At 49.7% G+C, this 10891-nt stretch overlaps 1 long non-coding RNA gene across 1 annotated transcript; it reads right to left on the minus strand.

Annotated features, from left to right (window-relative positions):
- Nucleotides 1–8405: 8405 nt before the first annotated feature.
- LOC141982574 (uncharacterized) lies at nucleotides 8406–10613 on the minus strand. The gene is made up of 3 exons (XR_012638128.1): nucleotides 10407–10613; nucleotides 9582–9696; nucleotides 8406–8877 (listed from the first exon to the last, which is right to left on the minus strand). It is a non-coding gene; the product is annotated as an uncharacterized LOC141982574 (long non-coding RNA).
- Nucleotides 10614–10891: the final 278 nt, after the last annotated feature.

A 10891-nucleotide genomic window follows, 5' to 3' on the forward strand; every position in this document is an offset into this window, starting at 1 on the left:
GGCTTCCAATATTCCCCGGGGGTGCTCAACCCCCAGACCCTGTCCCCACCCTTTCCCTTAGCCCCCACCCCCTCCCTTCCCACCCCCATTCTGCCCCCACTCCACCCCTTCCCCCAAGGCCCCACTCCTGCCCCTTCCGGCCCCCTCTCCTGAGCGTGCTCTGTCCCCGCTCCTCCCACTCCCTCCCAGCACCTCCTGCATGCCATGGAACAGCTGATCCGCGGGGAGGGAGGTGCTGGGAGAGAGGGGGAGGAATTGATCAGCAGGGCCGCCAGAAGGCTGGAGGAGCTGGGGGGAGGGAGGGAGGGAGCTTGGCTGACAGTCAGTGCTAAGCACCCACTAGGAAAGCTAGTCCACAAGTATTTACAAAGAAAGTCCTCAATCCTGCAGTGAGCTCTGCAGAGGCACAAGTATCCACCCACCCAGAGCTCATTGCAGGATCAGGACCAAGGACTTAATCAGTCCATACTCAACTTGCATGTAGAAAAGGGGATGGATATTACTACAGTACTAAATTCAAAATTCAAGAGTTGAGCTGACTGAAGTGTTGCAAAGGTCTTAAACGGAACAATATTAACAAAATTAAACTTGCACGAGTTACATGCCCTTTAAAATGTCTTACATCAGTGCCCTTTAGACCATGTTCAGGTAGAGATGTAGACTAACTAAAAGAACCAACATTCTCTACAGCAGTGTTTCTCAACGATCAGTCCATGGACTGGCGCTGGTCCCCGAGATCTGCCCATCACCAGTTTAGGAAGGCAGCAAGCCGGTCCCTGGTATCAAACAGGTTGAGAAATACTGATCTACAGGATTTAGTTTACAGTTTATAAAAGTTCAGCATTCATTGACCTTTCTCTCATCAGTGTAATCCCTGCTGCTTCTTCAACCAAAATAGCTCTCTTTGGTTATAGCACTTTTAGTTTTGCTAGACACAGTCGTACAGCTTCAGTATTCCATTCAGTAAACAGAAGCCTGTAGCTCAGTAAGAGGTGGATGGGGTCGTATCTTTTATTGGACTGATTTCTGTTCGAGAGAGAGACAAGTACACAGAGCTCTTCTACGAATTCTCTTCTTCTTTTGAAGAGCTCTGTGTAAGCTCAAAAGTTTCTGTCTCTCACCAACAGATGTTTGTCCAGTAAGAGAGATTATCTCATCTGCTTTGTCTCTCTAATATCCTGGGACCACCATGGCTACAACACTGCATCCAGCTCAATAACATTTCCAGTGGCAGATTAGCCACTGGGCCAGAGGCCCCAGCCAATTGGGAAGTCCCAGAAAAATTGGTGTCCCCGTGCACCAACCTGCTCTGCCCACCTGCCCAGCACTCCTGCTGGGGAGCAGGGTCAGTGTGCGGGGGCTTACCCTGCTCACCAGCCTGCCTGGCACTCCTGCTGGGGAGCGGGGGAAGCCCTTGCTCCCCACACCCGCACTGCAGCAGGAGTGCTGGGTGAGGCAGAGCGGGGCAAGCCCCCGCACTGCAGCAGGAGTGCTGGGTGAGGCAGAGCGGGGCAAGCCCCCGCACTGCAGCAGGAGTGCTGGGTGAGGCAGTGGAAGCCCCTGCGCTCCAACCCCATTTCCCCAGCAGGAGTGCAGGGTGGCCCACTTGCTTTGGCCCAGGGCCCCTAAAAAACATAATCCACCTCTGAACACGTCTCCTGCTTTCTATGGTGGGGCTGATGTCAGGGAACAAAAGGATCTTGTTGTCCTGATCTTGGAGATTGTGTTGCTTGAGCTGCTTTCACAACAGTCTATCCTGTTCTCCGATTTCAAACATAGATGAAATAAAAAGTATTCCCACTGTCACTCACAGTCACATTCTCCTCATTGGTATCCTACAGCACTTTCCCCACATAAAAATGTTCCTTCTTGACATCCATTTCCAGAAGTTCAGCAAGAGTTTTAGTAACAAATGTAATAGAATTTGCTCCCTTTGCATCAGAGGGGAATCCAAGGATGGGCAAATCGCCAGATCTTATTTGGTTTTCAGTTGCCTCTAGTCTCCTCTCTATTGTCTTCTGACTTGAGCCTGCCACACACTTCACAAAGGAGGCTCTGTACACTTCAATCTTTAACTATATGTTTTGCATTTTAAAGGTGTCTTTCAGCCTACCTCACTGCACCTGGCCATGCCATCAGACTCAGTCAGAAGTTTTCTTCGTTGGTCCTCAAGGAACGTTAGAGAGAATGCTTGATATCAAATGGGACACTTGGAATTTTGTATTCTGTCACAGCCTAGAGCAGGGGTCAGCAACCTATGGCATGCATGCCAAAGGCAGCATACGAGATGATTTTGACTGGCACTCACACTTCCCAGGTCCTGGCCCCCGGCCTTGAGGCTCTGCTGCTGGCCTGGGGTCCTACTGCCAGCCCCGTGCCACCCGGGGTCCTGTCCACCAGCCCCGGGTCCCAGCCGCCGGTCCTGGGAGCTCTGCTGCCATCCTGGGGTCCTGGCCTCGGCCCGGCACTCTGCTCCACAGCTGTAGCCCACTGGCCCCAGCCTGGGGCAGTGAGAGGTGCAGACAGGGGCAAGGCAGGGCACAGCTCAGCACCCCCACCTTAAAAATTGTTCCAGCGTCACTGTATTGGGATATTTTTAAGTCCTGATTTGCTGCTTACATCACTATCACGTCATGTGGAACAGCACACTGCGTTTGACATTGTGCATGCTGTCTGTCGCGATTTTTTTTGAGGGGTACATTTGACAAAATATCAGCTCCTAAGAAAGCAAAGTTAGATGTCCATTCATTTCAGCCTTCTTGGACAGACACATTTGGATTTATTCAAAAGAAGGACCATGCTGGTTTGTGCTTTCTGTTGTGAAAGTGTGGTTTGTCATACATCATCAAGTGTTCGACGATATTTTCAAACAAAGCATGAGAAAACCTTTCTTGATGAAGCGGACAAGACAGAATCGATCAAAAAGGCAGTAGCAGGATATGAGAAGCAAAGCAGTGTTTTTAAATGCTTAAGTGTAAGTAAAAATCAAGCCACAGAAGGAAGTTACAAGATTGCACAGTGCATTGCAAAAAACAGAAAGTCATTTACAGATAGGGAATAGATAAAAGAAGCTTTTCTCAGCAGTTTGGAAATTTTGTTCAATGATTTGCCAAATAAAGACACGATCATATCTAGAATAAAAGAACTGCCTGTCTCTGCCAGAACAGTTGAGAGATGCATAAGCGAAATGGCAGAAAACATTAACAAAAAGCAGACGACTGCATTAAAAGACACAGCAGTGTTTAGCATTGCAGTTGATGAGAGCGTGGATATAAATGACATTCCACATTTGGCAGTGGTTGCAACATATTGTGCTTCCGATTAAATCCAAGAGGAACTTTGTTGCCTAAAACCCCTGCATGGCACAACAAAGGGGGGAAGATATAGTGGAAACTTTTGTAAACCATTTTGAAGAATGAGGCATTGACATCAGAAAAATATTTTGTGAGACAATAGATGGTGCTTGTAAAGTTACTTGAAGATCAAATTGGCCACCCAACAGTCAAATTTCACTGCGTCATCCATCAAGAAAACCTGTGTGCTAAAATTTCTAATTCAGAGCTTAATAATGTGATGAATACAGCGGTGAGAACTGTGAATTTCCTTGTTGCTCAATCTGCTTTGACTCACAGACAGTTTCAAGCACTGACAGAACAGATGGACAGTGCTTATAATGACATTCTACTTCACAGCAATATTCGGTGGCAAAGTCATGGCAAGGTTTTGGTGTGCTTTGAAAACTGTTTTAATGCAATCAAGCCTTTTTGTCGGAAAAAAGGACAAAACTACCCAGAACTGGATGATGACAAACAGCTGCGTAAGCTAACTGACATCACCACTCACCTAAACGAACTCAACCTCCGTCTCCAGGGTGCAGAGCAAACAGTTCTGGATCTTTATGAAATCTGGAAGGCATTTGTTCTAAAACTAGCAGTTTTTTCTCGGGATATTCGAACTTTGACTTTCTGCTACTTCCAACCCATAAAAGAACTATCAACATGTTGCACTGTCAGTGTCGATGAGATTGGAATGTACATGCAAGAACTGGAATCCGAATTTTCTGACAGATTTGAAGATTTCCAGCTATTTGGCCCAATGCTTTCTTTTCTAAATAAACCTGAAAACTTCAACGAAAGTGACTTGCATTTGTCTGTATTTCAGTGGATGGATGTTTAAGATTTCAAAATGCAGCTCATTTAGTTAAAAAGCTCAGAATTGTGGGCATCAAAGTTTGGATATCTGAAGAGTGCACTTGATGCTACTGAGAGAGATCATGGGGCCTCTATTCTGACCTGCTGGATGTCCCTGCCAGTGAAATTCAACTGTTTGAAGAAAATTGCGTTTGCAATGCTTTCAGTATTTGCATCCACATACCTGTGTGAAGAGGTATTTTCACACATGAAATCTGTTCTCTGACCCTCTTGGAGCCAGTTAACAACTGATCACTCAGAAGCCGGTGTGCACCTTAAAGTATCCAAATACGTGCCAGACATTGGAAAACTCAGCAAGGAAAAGCAAGGGCAAGGATCACCCTAAACTGGTAAGATCTGCATTTTAATTTAAGTTTAAATGAAGTTTCTTAAACATTTTAAAAACTATTTACTTTACGTACAACAATAGTGTGGTTATATTGTATAGAGAGAGACCCTCTAAAAATGTTAATATGTATTACTGGTACGCGAAACCTTAAATTAGAGTGAATAACTGAAGACTTGGCCCACCACTTCTTAAGGGTTGCCGACCCCTGGCCTAGAGTGAAATTTCCTGCCTCACCAGTCCTACTAGTGGAGACCTCAGGGAAGAATCTATTGTATAAAGTGGTATCCTCAGGGAGCCTCAGAGAGACAGCCAATGCCCACAGTTCAGGTGTTGCCCCTGATCTTGGAAGCACGTTAGTTTTAATTAGGAAAACTAGAAAAGATTTATACTAATTACATAATGGGAAATTATGTGCTAAGAAGATTATGGGAAAATTTTTCAAAAGCACCTATCTGATTTAGGAGCATAAACCTCAGATTTTTATAGATATTTAATTTTTTGTCTGCATAGTATTGCAAGGTCTGACTGATTTAGGAGACTAACCCTCATTTTCAAATGTAACTCAGGAGCCTAAGTCCCATTGGTTTTCAATAGAACTTGGATTGTAAGTGCTTAAGTCACTTTTTAAAATGTGACAGGCTCCTAAACCATTGAAATGTTTTTGAAAATATAAATTTTAGCTTTATTAAGCCTCTTATTGTAAGTGATGCAACATTGTCCAAAACAATACATTTTAATGTAAACTGTTTAAATTAATATTCTCAATATTGTTAGAGCTAAATAGAAGCAATTTTGTAAAACTATAAATACTGACTTGATACTGGACATTTTTGAGACCAATGTCTGTAGAATCACTAGAAGCAGTTTATGGTCTGTGTGACCGGGGGGGTGGGGGCGTGAGCCCTGTTTGTCGAGCCGGGTCGTCACTGTTGGCCCAGTGCAGGGTTGGTATACTCCGTCACCCAGTCATCGGGATTCCCTGTTAGAGCAGGTAATTGCAGCACGGTGGGTTCCGGACCCCTGGTGGGGCCTAGCAAACAAATAGACCTTAGCCCCTGAGCCTCAAGGCTGAGGCCGATAACAGTTGGGAGTTCTGGCCCTCTGGGCAGGGAGGAATAATGATCAACCTGTAGCCTCGGGTGGGGCGAGGCAAATAAATAGTCTGTGGCCCCTGAGCCTATTGGCCTGTAGGGAGTAGTAGGGGAACCCGGCCTGCCCGCGCCACCAGGTTCTGACCCGACCCAGGGCCCTATGAAGACTTCCATGTTAAGGGTTTAGGTATTGGCTTCTACTACATCCCCTGGGTCAGTTCCTACCACAAATTGCGTCCCAGGCATCTCCTCAGCTGGAGGAGACCTGGTGTCCCCATCAGTCTCCGCAGTCGGTGAATCATCCACAGCGTAGTCGGGGTCCATGGGCTCTGCCGCCTGGAACATCACAGGCACCTCTGCAGGAGCCTGCAGTACCCATTGTTCCTCCTCCTCAGCCAGCCCTACTGAGCTGGGTTGCTTCCTTTTATCCGGCTCTTCCATCTGGAGCATGCGCAGCAGGGGAAAGGAGGCATGGCTTCCTGGGCCCACAGCGATTAGTTTGTCCCTGTTGGTCCCTGTCTGTTATGCAGTAAACTAGATTAGATGATTATAATGGTCCCTTCTTCTCTTAAAATGTGTAATAGACCTTAATATCCTTTTTGGGTAACGTGTTAGCCAAGTGTTCATTAAAAATGTTACATATATAAATAAATAATTTCTCTAACCTAGGAGTCTTTGGCAAGAAACCACAAATTAGGAGGGACAGAACCACAATTTTTATCACTAACAGTCTGAAAATAAAATTTTGGCTTGGTATTAAAGAACATTTTAAGTATGTCATGTATACGTTTTTTAAAAATCCAAAATATTAATGGGGAGCGGCGCTCCCATGAGGTGGTATATCAGGCGCCGCCAGCCCTGTGCCCTCTCAGTTCCTTCTTATCGCCTGCGACGGTTGATTGGAGCACCTCGTCTTGCTTAGCAAGAGCAGTAATGGTTACCCATTGACTGGTTTCATTGTTGTTGTACATTGTTTCATAGATAGTTAGCTGATAGTGTTAGTCAATAGAGTCCCATTTGGGACTTTGCTCTGAGCAGGGCATGCCCCGCTCCCCCGGCTTCAGGCCATGTGCATCATGCAGCAGGCTGATGCCTACCAGCAATCTGCACGATAGCTGTTTTAAGTGTCTGGGGGAAGGCCATTGCAAAGACAAGTACCGTATCTGTAACACATTTTTCCCACGGACCCAAAAAGAGCGGGATATCTGCTTGAGGATGTTATTGATGGAGGCTGCTCTTCGTCCGGCCTTGGAATGGCTCCACCGTAGCACCCATGCCCAGCACTTCGGCCTCAGACTCGGCCCGGCACTGTTCCATTTCGCCTGTGCCTAAGAAAAGGCTGATGAAAAGAAGCCCCTGGGCATTGAAGACAAGTGGGGCCTCAGGTAAAGGACCTGTGTCAGGCCTTATGTCCACTACAGGGTTCATGGGGGTATCGCAGAGGTCGGACCCACCAGCCCCACAGCAGCAGGGGCTCTCAGCTAGTGATGGGGCCTTTAGTGCCTGAAGCAGTCCCAGCGGCCAAGGAGCAAGGCCAACCGGCTCCAGAAGTGCCATGCCAGGTGACTGATACGGCTCTGCTTGCAGCACCAAACGGGAAAGCCACCAGGGTGCTGCAGCATAGAGTGGCGGAACACCCCAGGTCATCGGATTGCAGGCGCAAGTCCCTGTCGCTGCGACCTCGGGACCAGGCACTGCAGACTAGCCAGTCAGCCAGAAGACCTAGATCTCCATTGAGATCCCCGTCTACTAGGCAAGGGACTCCAGACTCACAGTGCTGCTCCCCATACCGCTGGTACTGACGACTGTCTGTCCATAGGTCACCTAGACACTCCCAGAAGGTCTCATCGTTGTCAGGCTCTGTCTTGGAGGGCTCGTTCAGGATCTCAGTGTCCTTCGCGCTCACCCTGATACTGTTCCTCCGGCAGGCAACTCTACTCCCCATCCCCTAATTGATCGCCTACCAGGGTCAGTAGGCAGACTCAAGCCTCAACAGCCCCACCGTGGTCACCGGAGGGACAGTGATCAGGGTCGGACAGCGACTTTAGCCTGCCGCTGAGACGGACGGACTCCCTTCTGACGTGGGAGACTGAGGTGACTCCGGCCATAGTGCCGACGCAGCAGGGGCTGTGGGCCCCCCCAGTGGCCATACTGGAACTTGGTGGGGGTGCCGGTGGTGCCAGTCCAGTACTCCCACCCCTCACTGGCTGCATTGGACAAACCAGTAGAGGTACCATCGGTACCGCAATTGGAACACAGCACCACGACGGAAGCAGAGCCCGCGCACTGTAAGCCGGCACTGAGGGAGCCTTCCCCCGACAAGGGAGGGGATGACACCAGCCCTCGGGTGGTACAATCGTCCTCGTTTTCCCCAGACAAGGCAGTGCCCAGCCCCTCCCACACCAGCAGTCCCCCAGACGATTTTAAGGAGCACCAGGCCCTCCTTAAACGGGTGACTGAAAAGCTTGGCCTGCAGATTGAGTAGGAGGCAGATGACCTCTTCAAAGTCATCTTGGCCACCACACCGGCAAAAATTGCATTGCTCGTCCACCCAGGGGTGCTCTAAATAGCCAAATCAGTGGGGCAAAGCCCCTCATCTATACCACCAACGTCCAAGAAAGCGGAAAAGAAATATTATGTCCCTGCAAAGGGCTTCAAGTATCTGTATACTCATCCCCCCCGCAGCATCATTGGTCGTGTCCACGGTGAATGAAAGGGGCAGGCAGGGCCACCACAGCGAATGCCAAAAAATAAGGAGGTCAAGAGACTCAGCAGGAAGGTTTATTTGATGGACAGCTTACAGTTTAGGGTCTCTTAACCACCAGGCTGGGATGTTATAACTGTAACCCGTGGAACTCCCTTAATAAGTTCACAGAAGCCCTCCCATAGGAGCATGCCCAAGAGTTTGCCACGTTGGTGAGCGAAGGAATGGCAGTGGCCCAGGGAATCCTCCAGACGGCCTGGGATGGGGTGGACTCAGCTGCCAGGGCGGTTGCGTTGGCCACAAGATGCAGCTCCTGGTTGCAGGCTTCTGGGCTGCCCCAGGAGATGCAGACCACTAGCCAGGACCTGCCATTCAAGAGTTTGGGGCTCTTTTCTGAGCTGATTCTAGGCTCCCTGAGCTCAAGGACTCAAGAGCCACCCTCCGCTCCCTGGGTTTGCACACCCCTCAGCAGCCCAGGAAGCTGTTCCGTCCTCTACCTCCTCTGATGCAGTCTACGTCCTGGGGGGCTCCCAGGTCTGGCTCCTACAGGAGGAAGGACAAGGACAAAGGGCTTAAGAGATGCTACCCATCCTCTTCCCACCCGGCTGCCCAACCTGACCCTCACCAGAAGTCAGGGACGGCAGAAGCAGTCATTTTGAGGGTGTGCTCGAGGACGTCGCCCCAGCCAATGTACTGGATCCAACCTTCCCTTTCCTCAGCGCCGTGTCACCTTGGACCAGTGGGTGCTTGACACACTTTCTTCAGGCTACACCCTGCAGTTTATAGCCGATTGTTCCTCCCACCCCGCTTCCCCATCCTTCTTCAGGGACCCTTCTCATGAGCAACTCCTCGTTCAGGAGGTTGAAAACCTCCTGCTCCTAGGGGCAGTGGAAAAGGTTCATCGGAACATGGAAGGCAGAGAATTCTACTCCCACTACTTCCTAATTCTAAAGGCAAAACTGGGCCTCAGACCCATCCTAGACCTGTGGGGCCTCAACAAGTCTCTCAAGGAGTTGAAGTTTTGCATGGTCTCCCTGGCTTCCATCATCCCATCCCTGGATCCAGGAGACTGGTATGCCACCCTCGATATAAAGGAAGCTTACTTCCATAGTTTCATCTTCCTGGGGCTCCGGCACTTCCTCTGCTACATGTTGGATCAGTGCCATTTTCAGTTTACAGCAATGTCCTTTGGTCTCTTGTTGGCCCCGAGAGTGTTCACAAAGTGTATAGAGCCAGAGGCTGCTTACCTGAGACGACTGGTTGACTCAAATATACCGGTACCTCGATGACTGGTTGATAAGGGATCAGTCTTTGGAGCAGGTGCGGAGACATCTCGACCTGATATGTTCCATCTGTTGCAACCTGGGGTTGATAATGAGAAAAAGTCAACCTTGACACCAGCACAATGCATAGAATTAATCGGAATGGTCCTCGACTCTATTCGGGCCAGGGCCTTCCTCCCGAAGACTCGGTTCCAGACCATGGCGAACCTCATCACGGGCTGCAGGCCCGCCCGCTCACCACTGCCCATGCATGCCTGAAGCTGTTGGGCCCCATGGCAGCATGTACTTATGTGGTCGGGCACACACGGCTCTGCCTCAGACCTCTTCAGGTGTGACTGGCGTCGGTCTATGTCCCCAACCGGCACAGCCTGGACCGAGTGGTCAGGATCTCGGACAGCGTACTGGTCGTCCCTCCTCTGGCTATAGGATCCCAAGTCAGTGTTGGAAGGAGTTCCCTTTGCAGCCCCAGCCTTGTCAGTGACCCTTGTCTCTGATGCCTCAGACCTGGGCAGGGGAGCCCACCTTGGCACTCTCAGCACTCAAGGTTGCTAGTCCAGTCATGATAATTCCCTGCATATCAATGTCAGGGAGCTCAGGGCAGTTCAGCTAGCCTACCAAGCCTTTCTACCTCATATACAAGGCAGGGTAGTCAAGGTCCTGATGGACAACACGACTACGGTCTTCTATATCAACAGGCAGGGCAGAGCCAGGCCATTTGCCCTCTGCCAGGAAGCCCTCTGGCTCTGGGACTTCGGTCTGCAGCACAACATCCATCCCATAGCCGCTCACCTTCCAGGGACTTAAAACACTTTGGCAGATTGCCTCAGAGGGATGTTCTCATCTCACCATGAGTGGTCCCTTCATCTGGAGGTGGCCAGTTCCATCTTCTGCAGGAAGAAAACTTCCTGGGTGGACCTGTTTGTGTCCTGGCAGAACAGGAAATGCCACATCTTCTGATTAATTGGGGGCATGGACAGAGGAGCCCTATCCGACGCCTTTCTGCTCCCATGATCAGGGATCTGATGTACGCCTTCCCTCCGGTGCCATTGCTACCCAGGGACCTCATGAAAATCAAACAGGACAGGGTGAAGGTCATCCTCCTACCACCAGTGTGGCCATGCCAACACTGGTTCTGCCCTCTGATGGACCTCTTGGTGGCGACCCCATTCCAGCTACCACTCCGGTCGGATCTTGTCCCAGAACCATGGCTGTCTTTTGCACCCCAGCCTGGTGGCATTACATCTGACAGCCTGGCTGCTGCATGGCAGGAGCAA

The sequence above is a fragment of the Natator depressus genome, chromosome 1, assembly GCF_965152275.1.
Source record: "Natator depressus isolate rNatDep1 chromosome 1, rNatDep2.hap1, whole genome shotgun sequence".
Taxonomy (NCBI): Eukaryota; Metazoa; Chordata; order Testudines; family Cheloniidae; genus Natator; species Natator depressus.